Source organism: Hyla sarda, chromosome 5 (assembly GCF_029499605.1).
Source record: "Hyla sarda isolate aHylSar1 chromosome 5, aHylSar1.hap1, whole genome shotgun sequence".
Classification (NCBI taxonomy): Eukaryota; Metazoa; Chordata; class Amphibia; order Anura; family Hylidae; genus Hyla; species Hyla sarda.
The window spans coordinates 373,466,094-373,480,241 of NC_079193.1; the positions used below are offsets into that span (position 1 = coordinate 373,466,094).

Sequence of the window (14,148 nt, forward strand, 5' to 3'; positions counted from 1 at the left end):
CGAGGATGCCGAGGAAGCAGAGGCCTTGCTGGAGCGTCGGAGACACCTCGGGGATGCGGCGACAGCGATGGAAGGCGACAGTGATGGAAGGCGACATCCCGGGCAGCGGTGACGAGCGTTGATGGTCGGGAGCGGCGGGGACACGCGAGTACAACTTCCTATACCAGCGGTCTTCAACCTGCGGACCTCCAGATGTTGCACAACTACAACTCTAGCACAACTACAGCCGTTGGCTGTCCGGGCATGCTGAGTGTTGTAGTTTTGCAACATCTGGAGGTCCGCAGGTTGTAGACCACTGTCCTATACTTTACATTGCACGGATCCCTCAACATACGATGGTTTCAACAAACGATGGTCCATTTGGAACGGATTACCATCGTATGTTGAGGGACCACTGTACATGGAGGGGGCGTGTTGGCCGTAGCGTCATGCTATGGCCGGCATGCCTCCTGCATCGGAGAGCCGCAGCAGAGCTGGGACCACGTACAGGAGATTGCAGAGGGGGGGTCCCAGCATTCGGAAGACAAGTGTCTATGGCTGCAGATCTCCTTTAAAGGGGTACTCCAGTGGAAAACTTTCTTTTTTTTAATCAACTGGTGCCAGAAAGTTTAACAGATTTGTAAATGACTTCTATTAAAAAATCTTAATCCTTCCAGTACTTATTAGCTGCTGAATACTAAAGAGGAAATTATTTTCTTTTTGGAACATAGAGCTCTCTGCTGACATCACGAGCACAGTGCTCTCTGCTGACACCTCTGTGCATTTTATGAACTATCCGGAGTAGTAGAAAATCCCCATAGCAAACATATGCTGCTCTGGACAGTTCCTAAAATGGACAGAGATGTCAGCAGAGAGCACTGCGCTCGTGATTTCAGCAGAGAGCGCTGTGTTCCAAAAAGAAAAGAATTTCCTCTGTAGTATTCAGCAGCTAATAAGTACTGGAAGGATTAAGATTTTTTAATATTAGTCATTTACAAATCTGTTTTACTTTCCGGCATCAGTTGATTCAAAAAAAAAAAAAAAAAGTTTTCCACCTGAGTACCCCTTTAAAGCAGAACTCCCCTCAGAGCCAAGTAATTCAGGCATGACTGCACTTAGCCCCTGTATACGATGTGATAGATCCTGTTTGTATCAAGTGAAAATCTGCTCCCTTCCTGATTAGTTTATCAGAAGTGTTGCGCACGCTAGAAAGACCCCCCCGACACAATGTCAGTTGAAAATGATACTTTATTAAACAGAAAAAAACTGTACAGGGTTTATACAGACGATATAGTGACGTATGCAAAAGGTTATGTGAATTGGGTGTTAAAAGCAGCTAATTGGTTAAATCTTCTTCTACGTATTTCTTATCTCTGCCACATTGCAATCCGGTACACCATCTTTGATGCTCGATGGGAGGGAGGGAGCAAACAGGTGGGAGGAGGTCAGCTTAGCAAAGCGAGGCTCATAATAAGCCGATTAGGAAAAATAGACATTTTAATGTAAGTATTAATGTTAGTACATATCAATCCATTACAACGATATCCACTCATTTAGGGCCCATGCCCGCTATGAATATCCTGCTGCTAGTAAGGTACTACAGGGGTCACAAACCCCGGTATGGTGTATATTACCAAAACATCTGTGGTGTAAACCGAACAGATTACCTCTTCTTCAGGAGCCACACGACAAACTAAAATGTCGGGAATTTTGCATTCGTTTGCAGGACAGATTGGAATGGGATGAACTCAGGGACAGACCGGTGATCAGCAAAGAGGTCACGTGTCACCTCAGTGGGAAGGTCGATTGCCATAACGTAAAACCATTCGCCTTTATCGAGCATATAAGGAAATCAAATTAACCGTATACTGTGCAATGTGAAGGAGCAAAGTCTACGGTCGGAGGGTCCTGTCACTGGCCGCTCCTACGTGGACATATTATAGGAACGGTTTATATAGAGGAGGATCTACCAGACGTGGTCTATCAGCAGGATGATCACCTCCACATTTCCATTTGAATTGTTCCCGATACCTGAATGGAACTCTACCGGAATGTAGGATCGGAAACAATAATTCCCCAATGGTGCGCTGGCCACGATTACCAGATCTAACACCCAGTGGTATCTTTCTGTGGCTACATCACGGACTACCCCTCAACCACAGCCCAACCCCCCCCTCCCAGCCACAGACAAGGCATCACTGATACTGGAGATGCTGGAGGCATCTGGACAGAACTGGACTACCACCTAGACGTCTGCCGTGTCACCGATGGAAATCACAGACAACATTTGTAGGGTATACATAAAATTTGGATATATAGGCCCAGATTTATCAAACTGTGTGAGAGAAAAAGTGGAGTGATTTTCCCACAACAACCAATCACAACTCAGCTTTCACTTTACTAGAGCTCGTTAGCTGAGCTGTGATTGGTCACACAGTTTGATAAATCTGGGTCATAGTGCGTATCTTCATGGTAATTCATTTGTGTCACTTTCTCAGAGTTATGAATAGCGGAGATATCATTCTGCATTTATGGTTAAAGGGGAACTCCGGTGGAAACAAATGTTTTCAAATCAACTGGTGCCAGAAAGTTAAACAGATTTGTAAATTACTTCTATTAAAAAATCGTAATCCTTCCTGTACTTATCAGCTGCTGTATACAGAAGAAGTTGTGAAGTTCTTTCCAGTCTGACAACAGTGCTCTCTGCTGACACCTCTGTCCGTGTCAGGAACTGTCCAGAATAGAAGCATATCCCCAAAGAAAACCTCTCCTGCTCTGGTCAGTTCCTGACATGGATAGAGGTGTCAGCAAAGAGCACTGTGGTCATTGGAAAGAACTTCACAACTTCCTCTGGAGCATGCAGCAGCTGATAAGTACTGGAAGGATTAAGATGTTTTATATAGAAGTCATTTACAAATCTGTTTAACTTTCTGGCATCAGTTGATTTGAAAAAATGTTTTTTATTTCCACTGGAGTTCCCCTTTAATAGCATCTGAAGGGTTATACACAGCAATAGACAGCGCCGGGCTGTCTGCAGCTCGGCAAGATGGTAATGTTCGGCTCGCGCCGTCCAAATTAGAGATTTTAGGAATGCGATGTCTGACAGCTTCTTCACGGTAATAAACAACTGGAGGAAGTTTCTTCAGCTGAGACATTCAGAGAAGAAGAGATGACTGGCGGCAAAACGGTCTCCATGTAACCGAGCTGCCGGATGGTGCTGAAGATCTTGCTGGGAATTACCGCTCTGAAGGACACACGAAAAGTGGCTTAACCGGGAGACCGGATAGAGAACTGTGCAAAAGATAGAGAAATACCGGATCCCGACTGCTCAGTGTGAACACAGGGCGAGATTCATCAAACCTTGTGAAGAAACAATCACATTCCAACTGCCATTTTTTTTTTAAAGTTCTATGAAAAATTACAGTTGGAATCTGATCGGTTGCTATTGGCAACTGTTCAAATTACCTAAATGACCCTAGGGCAGTGAGGGGCCCTTAACTATTGAATGACCAAACCATGTATCCATGTGTAGTGGCCCTGCAGTGCCCTTATGCCTGTATCCGTTCTGTTATGTTAAAAAACACACTCAATTGCCCGCCTCTACATGTTTCGCCGTCCCCACGGCATTATCAAGAGGCAAGAGTGGCAATCATGGCTGCAAATGGCGGACGTAGTATTTATGATGTTTGCTATGCACATCATTACTCTGCGCATTCATAGTTGTGGTTACAAAACGTTGTTACCCGTATCCAATCAGATGTCACTAGTTCTATCGCTTCCCAGGTCAGTGGACCAAACTCGCCTATGATGTCAGGTAACGGGTGCGCGTCACTGTTTTGATTGACCCGCTGTCTGATCGGCATCATTCAAATGCGCAGCGCATGTCAGTCGCGGCGTTCGGAGAACTTAAACTCCTGTCAGTGCATGTATACCCTATCGCGCATGCGTTAGCACTTCGTCTCGGGAGCTTCTTTAGAATGTTATGCGCTTGCGTGTATCTCCTATCTAGAGATGAGCGAACTTACAGTAAATTCGATTCGTCACAAACTTCTCTGCTCGGCAGTTGATGCCTTTTCCTGCATAAATTAGTTCAGCTTTCAGGTCCTCTGGTGGGCTGGAAAAGGTGGATACAGTCCTAGGAGACTCTTTCCTAGGACTGTATCCACCTTTTCCAGCCCACCGGAGCACCTGAAAGCTGAACTAATTTACGCAGGATAAGTCATCAACTGCCGAGCCGAGAAGTTCGTGACGAATCGAATTTACTGTAAGTTCACTCATCTCTACTCCTATCCCCGTTCTTCCCATATAATATCTATCACTATTGTTATGCTGTCATAATCAGACATTTGTACTAGATCTTAGTCCAAAATGTTGCAAAACTACAACTCCCGGCATGCTAGGAGTTGTAGTTTTGCAACATCTGGAGGTCCGCAGGTTGAAGACCACTGGATAGGAGGTAATACTCACGTGTCCCCGACGCTCCGGACGTCTTCTCCCCCGGGATCCACGCTCTCCGTCGCCGTCATCATGTCGCTACGCACACCGCTCCTACTGGATGACGGGACAGCGTGCTTGACGAGGTGATGACGTCGAAGGAGAGCGCCGGCCATGCAGGGGATCCCGGCATGGAGCAGACACCGAGGAGGCAGGTAAGGTCCCTCTCGATGTCCTGTAAGCTGTTCGGGAAGCCGCGATTTCACCGCGGCGGTCCCGAACAGCCCGACTGAGCAGCCGTGTTAGTGTTACCTTCGCTTCAGACGCGGCGGTCAGCTTTGATCACCGCGTCTGAAGGGTTAATACAGGGCATCACCGCGATCGGTGATGTCCTGTATTAGCCGCAGGTCCCGGCCGTTGATGGCCGCAGGGACCGCCGCAATAGGGGTGTATTCGCGGTATAAGACGCACCAACTTTTCCCCCTCAGTTTTGGGGAAGAAAAAGTGCGTCTTTACGGCGAAAAATACGGTTACTCATAGGAGATGCTAATCCACTATGTTCTGATTTAGGGCTATCAAAAATAAACTAAAATATAACATCCATGACTTGTAACAGACATATATAAAGTAAAAGATACACCTTAGAATAAAACAACATGTGATTAAAGGTGTGTATAGGTCACGATGGGTTGTAAACCCAATAGACTTTATTGATCTTATATTAATAAATTCAGTGATATTAAACAGAGGTGTAACACCCATAGCCCGTGACATACATATACAGTACAGTGGTCCCTCAACATACGATGGTAATCCGTTCCAAACGGTCCACCGTTTGTTGAAACTATCGCATGTTGAGGGATCCGTGCAATGTAAAGTATAGGAAAGTGGTCTACAACCTGCGGACCTCCAGATGTTGCAAAACTACAACACCCAGCATGCCCGGACAGCCGTTGGCTGTCCGGGCATGCTGGGTGTTGTAGTTTTGCAACATCTGGAGGTCCGCAGGTTGTAGAACGCTGTTAGAGGAAGTTGTACTCACCTGTCCCCGCCGCTCCGGACCGTCACCGCTCGTCACCGCTGCCCTGATTGTCGCCACCCATCGCTGTCGCCGCGTCCCCGAGGTGTCCCCGACGCTCCGGCAAGGCCTCTGCTTCCCCGGCATCCGCGCTCTCCGACGCCGCCATCACGTCGCTACGCACGCCGCTCCTATTGGATGACGGGACGGTGTGCGCAGCGACGTGATGACGACGATGGAGAGCACCGACAATGCAGGGGATCCCGAAGAGGATGCTCCAGAGCCCCGAGGACAGGTAAGTGATCATCAGCGGACCACACGGGGCACCGTAAACGGCTATCTGGTGGCAGCTGAAGCAGTCGGCGCTGGAGGATAGCCGTTTATGTGATGGTCCCGACATAAAAAAGCATCGTATGGTTGAAATGATCGTATGTCGGGGCCATCGTAGATCGAGGGGTCACTGTACAGTATACAGAATAAACCTTTAAATCAAGATAGAATGGAAATAGGTTAAGTTATAACAATGGTGATAAGTGTCATAGAATATAATAGTGAGGAAGTGACTTAATGACAGGTAATAAAATCGGATGGAATTTTCATCTGTACGATTTTTGGATACGATTTTAAATCGGACAGCAAAGACATTTTTACGTACGACTGTATACGATGTTTTGCAATCTGATTTCGTCCGATTTTACGGTCCGATAATCTGATGGTTAAATCATGATGTAAACCTAGCCTTAAACTTTATGGGGGAGGTTTATTAAGACCTGTACTGAGAAAAGGTTGACCAGTTGTCCATAGCAATCAGATCGCTTCCAGCGTTCCGAACATTTTGTTTAGAACGGTCGCAGCCGGAGGCCATGATCGTGACGTCACAGCCACGCCCTTCGTGATGTCACACCCCCTCCATTCATGTCTATGGGAGGGGGCGTGTTGGCATAACCTTCACGAGGGGCTTGGCCGTGACGTCATGACCACTGCCTCAGGAACCTGGCGTTTGTTTAGAACACCGGGTGCTGCGGGAGATTGCGGAGGACCCCAGCAGCGGGACCACCGGGTGGGTGCGCGAACCCGCACGGGCGGTGCAGCGTGGCCCCGAAGTAGGCTGAGCGTAACATTGACAAGGTCGAGATCGCTGTGTGCGGGGTGTTTGGGACCGGTCCCTGGACCCCCGGGAGGGTTCGCACACCCCGCGCACGGTATCCCCAGAGAGGGCACACCCGGAGGAAGGCAGCGGGACCCCCGTGATCAGACATCTTATTCCCTAGTCTTTGGATAGGGGAGAAGATGTCTAGCAGCAGAGTACCCCTATAAGAAGATATTCTTAAAAATTAAAGAAGCGGTCAGATTGGTTGCTATGGACAACTTGGTCGACTTTTCCTCTGCACACGTTATGATGAATCTTCCCCTATATATTTGTGAAGCCCAAATAGTCATCACTGAACAAATGCAGGAAAACAAAAAAAAAGAATTGCACTTTTTCTCTGTTTTTACCAAATGTGCATCCTTTGTCCGAATATAGAATTTTACGGCTGTACCCACATGGGCTGGATTTGACCCAGACATTGGCTCAGATTAACAATATTGAATTTATTTATGTAAATAAATTTAAAAAAAATTATGTTTTATTTCTTAATTTTTTTTGCAGGTTTTCCAGGTATATCACGTGTTTGTGTTTTTATTTTGCATTGAGACATTTGGTTTGAAGGCGGGCTGAGCGCACCAACATAACCATAATGCGCAGGCCCACCTATATGCTATGTGTGACCCTACCCTATAAGTAAGTATGACCTTTGATTTTTCATGTGATATGGACTAAGGGCTGTCTTGCAGCTTTTGGCGCAAATTGTCTCATAATGGCGCTATGGAAACCGCAGGGTATTTGCACTTTTCTTAAGTTGAAATTTGTCCGTTTTTACATTAGTGATGTGATTGGAGCGCACATGTGAAAAATAAGCCAAATACACTAAGTAAAAAAAAAAATTAAAAAAAATACAATATAATAAATCTGTCGGGAAGATTTATTGGCGTGATTTTTCAAGAACAGAAAATCTTAGTAGATCTGGGCCATTTATGTGACAAATCTCATAACAACACGATATTAAATCCATGTCATGTGTCCAGACCCCTTCTGGCCTTGTGTAGGTTCCAAATTACCAAAATTACGCATTTTACAGTGATTTGCATATTTGTGGTATACTGCACTTTCGTTCATTTGCTGCAAAAAACACACACAAAAATTAAAGGGGTATTCCGCTGAAAATATCTTATTCCCTATCCAAAGGATAGGGGATGAGATGTTAGATCGCAGATGTTCCGCCGCTTGGGACCCCCACAATCTCTGCTGCGGCACCACTGTCATTCGATGCACAGAACGAACTTCGCTCCCTGCTCGGTGACTGGCAATGCCGGCTGCCACGCCCCCTTCACTCACGTCTATGGGAGGAAGTGTGACGGCCCCTCCTATAGACATGAATGTAGGGGGCCTGGCAGGACGTCACAAGGGCGGGAGCTGCAAGCTTCCGTGTTCCGGACGCCGCCACTTCCAGCCCGGAGATCGAGGGGGGCCCCATCGGCAGGACCCCCACGATCTAACATCTTGTCACCCATCCTTAGGATAGGGGATGAGATGTTTTCAACGGAGTACGCATTTAAGGCTGGGTTCACACCACGTTTTTGCAATACAGTTCCCGTATACGTTTCCAATGTGAAAACCGTACAGAACCGTATTGAAAACCGTATGCCAAAAGATGCACCAGGTTGCGTCCGTTTTCCATCCTTTACAGTTTTGTCAGTTTTTTTTTCCTGTACCCAAAACCATAGTCTACCACGTTTTTTGGTCCGGGTGAAAAACTGTATTAAACCGTATAAGTTTTTTTTTAACATGGGAGTCAATGGCAACCGTACAGAACCGTATGTGCGTACGGTTCCATCAGGTTTTCACCATACGGTTTTTGACTTTGCACAGTTTTTTTTCTTGGAATTTCAATCAAACAAGTGAAACTTTATTCAAAATGGAGTGAAAAGTTAAAAACGTATACGTTTTTTCTTAAAAAAAACGGATGCAACCGGACATCATTTTTTTCAAACTGTATACGGTTTTTAACTGTAAATGGGTTGAAATTTGTACACATGTTTTGATACAGTTTAATCTGGTTTTGAGGAATCGGTTTTTCATCAAAAACCTGATATGGGAACTGTATAGCAAAAACGTGGTGTGAATGCAGCCTAACTGTGGTACTGCTAATTAGTCGCTCCTAAAGAGTGCTAGAGAGTGCTCCTAATCTCAGCTTGGGGATCAAATACTTATTTCTCAGTAAAATACAAACAAATTTATAACTTGCGTGAAATGCATTTTTCTGAGGGGTTTTGTGGTTATTCTTTCTCTTACTGTTGCTAATTACCGCATTAGTTTTTGCCGCTAAATACCTAAATGGCACATTTTACCATCATATGTGTATTCGCAGTAAAATGCTAAATTCTTAACACAATTTTAGTCATTTATACACATACAAAAAAAATAATTTGGCAAATAGCTGCTGTACCGCTTAATAGCCAAAGTATCTGAACACAGTCCTAAGAGAGTGCTCCTAATCTCAACTCTTTACCTGTACAAAATATACCTAGGAGCCAGAAATCTCCCTGATTGATAGGGGGTCAAATACTTAAAGGGGTACTCCCCTGGAAAACTTTTTAAATCAACTGTCGCCAGAAAGTTAAACAGATTTGTAAATTACTTCTATTAAAAAAAAACTTAATCCTTCTAGTACTTATCAGTTTCTATTTGCTCCACAGGAAGTTCTTTTCTTTTTGAATTTCCTTTTCAGTCGGACCACAGTGCTCTCTGCTGACACCTCTGTCCATTTTAGGAACTGTCTGGAGCAGGAGAGGTTTGCTATGGGGATTTGCTCCTACTCTGGACAGTTCCTAAAATGAACAGAGGTGTCAGCAGAGAGCACTGTGGTCAGACAGAAAGGAAATTCAAAAAGAAAAGAACATCCTGTGGAGCAAATAGAAAATGATAAGTACTGGAAGGATTAAGTTTTTCAAATAGAAGTAATTTACAAATCTGTTTAACTTTCTGGCACCAGTTGATTTTAAAAAAATTATGTATTATGTATGTATGTATTATTATGTATTATGTTTTCCAGGGGAGTACCCCTTTAACTTTTTAGAAAAACATTTTCATTTTTTTTTTTTTTCTTTTTTTTTGTTACTCTGTATCTCACTGTTCAAATAGAGCGACCTATTGATCGTTTCTTTGTCAATGGACAAAGCACATAATTGGCAGGGGATCAAATACTTTTTTCCTGCTCGGATCTACCCCTATTTACATTTCTTTTGTCTTCCAAAAAATTCATTCAGCATCGTCATTTTCTGTCCAAGTAATGTCATAAAAAGACCATCTGAAGAGTGTTTCCCAACCACAGTGCCTCCAGCTGTTGCAAAACTACAACTCCCAGCATGCCCGGACAGCCTTTGGCTGTCCGGGCATGCTGGAAGTTGTAGTTTTGCAACAGCTGGAGACACACCGGTCAAGAAAAACTAGTCTTGTCTATCATATTCATCATACCGGATACACATATGCCTTGATACAAGAATTCAAGGCCCTGCTGGGGGACATAATACAATGGGGGGGGGGGGGGTCATGGTCGTTCTAATCCGAACTGCGTCGACACAATAGAAGGATTACGGTCGCCTCTCGGCCTTTGGAGCGTTCAGATAAAAAAAAAATAAAAAAAACTGTGAACACAAGACGCATGCAAAAAATGCAAGAGAGCGTGCGGAGAGGCCTTCGCTTATAGCGGGAACTAAATATAGCCCATTGTGTCCCCGCGCTTTAATTACAGACGCCGTACGCCACGCGGTTAAGAGGGGGGGGGGGGGGGGGGGGGAGGGGGCCAAGCAATAAAGGAAAAATTATCATAATGAAAACTTTGTATGAAATGAAAACCCATCGCGGCATAAATAAAACGGCGCTGATTTACATAAGTGGTTATGTAAGGAGAAGCGCAAAGACGCCAGAGGAGCGAAGATCCACAGTCAAACACGTGGACTTTAATCTCCACCTTGGTCTCAAGGGGTAAAAATAAATAAATAAATAAAAATCTCTCTCTATTTATACTGCTATTCCATCAATCTAATATCAGATCATGGGAAAGCTGGGTGGACGCCAGACTCCTATCACGCTCAGCTTTAAGCTTTCCTAGTTCCGCAAATGGCAAATATGCCTAGGTGGGTAGCAATAGTGGCCGATTTGGCATTTAGGAGCCATAAGGAGGAGGAGGGAATCAAAGGGCGGCCATATTGATTATCACTCAGCTTTTCCAAAAACTGATGTTGCTTAAAATTTGGAGCAATGTGGAATTTTAAGGTGACAATGACAAAGTGTATAAGAAATCAGGCTGAATTATTGAATGCAGCTCTGGATGTGACTGGAGCATAATATGTGATGCAACTCCAGCTTAGTTCGATATACATTAAAGGGTTACTCCGGAGAAAAAATGTTTTCAAATCAATTGGTGCCAAAAATTTAAGCAGATTTGTAAATCACTTCTGTTAAAAAACCTTAATCCTTCCAGTACTTATCAGCTGCTGTATGCTCCACGGGAAGTTGTGTAGTTCTTTCCAGTCTGACCACAGTGCTCTCTGCTGACACCTTTGTGCGTGTCAGGAACTGTTAAGAGCAGGAGAGGATTGCTATGGGGATTTGCTTCTACTCTGGACAGTTCCTGACACAGACAGGTGGCAGCAGAGAGCACTGGGGTCAGACTGGAAAGAACTACACAACTTCCTGTAGAGCATACAGCAGCTGATAAGTACTGGAAGGATTAAGATTTTGTTTAAACAGAAGTCATTTACAAATCTGTATAATTGTTTGGCACCAGTTGATTTTAGTATTGCATTTGCAAAATCGTTGGCTGTCCGGGCTTGCTGGGAGTTGTCATTTTGCAACAGCTGGAGACGCACTGTTGGGAAACACTGATTACATTGCCATAAATAGATAATATAATTTATTTATTTTTATCTCCAGTTACATCCAGAGCTGCAATCAAAAGACCACACGTGGAGGGCAGAAACATCTAGGTGTCTAAAACAAAATGGTAAATGCAGCTCTGGGTGTGACTGGAGCCCATCCACATCCAAAGCTGCAAACAAAATTTATGAAGCTTTCTAATACCCAAGAGAAGAGCACTGTGTGAGCTGAAGTGAAAAAGGACATTGTTAAAGGGGTACTCCACTGGAAAAAAAAATTTTTTTTTAAATCAACTGATGCCAAAAAGTTGAAACAGATTTGTAAGTTACTTCTATTAAAAAAAGTGTAATCCTTCCAGTACTAATCAGCTGTTATATGCGCCACAGGAAGTTCTTTTCTTTTTGAATTTCCTTTCTGTCTGACCACAGTGCTCTCTGCTGACACCTCTGTCCATATCAGGAATTATCCAGAGCAGGAGAAGTTTGCTATAGGGAGTTCCTAAAATGGACAGAGGTGTCAGCAGAGAGCACTGTGGTCAGACAGAAACTAAATTCAAAAAGAAAAGAATTTCCTGTGGAGCATACAGCAGCTGATAAGTACTGGAAAGATTAAGATTTTTTAAATAGAAAGGTTTTACTTTCTGGCAACAGTTGATTTAGAAAAAAAATGTTTTCCAGTGGAGCATATGACAGCTGGTAAGTACTGGAAGGATTAAGATTTTTAAATAGAAATGTTTAACTTTTTGGCAACAGTTGATTTAGAATTTTTTTTTTTTCCAGTGGAGCATATGACAGCTGATAAGTACTGGAAGGATTAAAGGGGTACTCCGGTGAAAACCTTTTTTCTTTTAAATCAACTGTTGGCAGAAAGTTAAACATATTTGTAAATTACTTCTATTAAAAAATCTTAATATTTCCAGTACTTATTAGCTGCTGAAGGCTACATAGGAAATTCCTTTCTTTTTGGAACACTGATGACATCACGAGCACAGTGCTCTCTGCTGACATCTCTGTCCATTTTAGCAACCATGCATAGCAGATGTATGCTAAGGGCAGCATGGTGGCTCCGTGGTTAGCACTGCTGCCTTGCAGTGCTGGCGACTTGGGTTCAAATCCCACTAAGGACAACAATAAATAAAGCGTTATTATTATTATAATAACGTCAGCAGAGAGAACTGTGCTTGTGATGTCATCAGAGAGCATTCCAAAAAGAAAAGAATTTCCTCTGTAGTATTCAGCAGCTAATAAGTACAGGAAGGATTAAGATTTTTTAATAGAAGTAATTTACAAATATATTTAACTTTCTGCCACCAGTTGATTTAAAAGAGAAAAGGTTTTCACCGGAGTACCCCTTTAAGATTTTTAAATAGAAACGTTTAACTTTTTGGCAACAGTTGATTTAGAAAAAAATGTTTTCCGGTGGAGCATATGACAGCTGATAAGTACTGGAAGGATTAAGATTTTTAAATAGAAATGTTTAACTTTAATTTAGAAATAAATGTTTTCCAGTGAAGTACCCCTTCAAGTCATAGGTCTGTCTGCACGATCAACGGGCAACAAGATAGATCAGTGTTTCCCAACCAGGGTGCCTCCAGCTGTTGCAAAACTACAACTCCCAGCATGCCCGGACAGCCTTCGGCTGTCCGGGCATGCTGGGAGTTGTAGTTTTGCAACAGCTGGAGGCACCCTGGTTGGGAAACAAGCTCTGGAAGTGAATAGAGCATAATGTGAAGCCAAATCGAGGGGGGGAAATCAATAATGCAGAATATGTCAATTTCTTTTCTATATGAGGATTTAAGCCATAAATGATGGTAGAGGCAGCGCCGTTTATGAGCTGTGCAGCGCAAGGAGCCGTTCCTTCATATACTGAGCCATCAATAGGTAATGACATCACATAGATGACGGTATATTTCATTCTGCTGGCAGCAGCATTACATGGTAACGTTACCCCAGAGGACTCATAGAGGAGATATATTACCTTGTATAACATCCACCGCGCTGTATACAGGGGCTCGGCTGAATGGATTTACAAGCACTCGGGTCAGAACCCCCTCAGTGCTGATCTATAATACAGGGGGGGCACAGACCAAGTCACATAGACACATCCGCCTGCCGGGGAAAGCCACTTAGGAGATCCAATTTTAATTCTTCTCATACATATGAGTCCTCCGATAAATGGTGTTAATATAACTTAGTGAAACGTGTCAGGAAGGTTCGACAGCTTTCTAATATACTCCGTAATAATTCCTCACCTTGTGCCTGATCCCAGCGTGAACTTAGAAACATATTATTATGTACATTTACAGACTGCAAAAAGCTGGTACATAGCTAGTACTGCTCTCCGCTGAGAAGTGATACAATTGTATCCAGTCTAGACAATGCTCTGTGAGCTAAACATCCTGGACTCCAGACTGATACATTGTACATAGCTAGTCCTGCTCCCAGCTGAGAAGTATATACAATTGTATCCAGTCTAGACAATGCTCTGTGAGCTAAACAACCTGGACTCCAGACTGATACATTGTACATAGCTCGTCCTGCTCTCAGCTGAGAAGTGATACAATTGTATCCAGTCTAGACAATGCTCTGTGAGCTAAACATCCTGGATTCCAGACTGATACATTGTACATAGCTAGTCCTGCTCTCAGCTGAGAAGTGAAACAATTGTATCCAGTCTAGACAATGCTCTGTGAGCTAAGCAGCCTAGATTTCAAACTGATCCACTGTGCACAGCTGGT

The 14,148-nt window shown here is 43.8% G+C and overlaps 1 protein-coding gene across 1 annotated transcript in view; it reads right to left on the minus strand.

Moving 5' to 3' along the window:
- Positions 1-14,148, minus strand: part of TRAPPC9 (trafficking protein particle complex subunit 9) — a 602,485-nt gene that overhangs the window by 417,256 nt on the left and 171,081 nt on the right. The gene's annotated exons all lie outside the window — the stretch shown is intronic.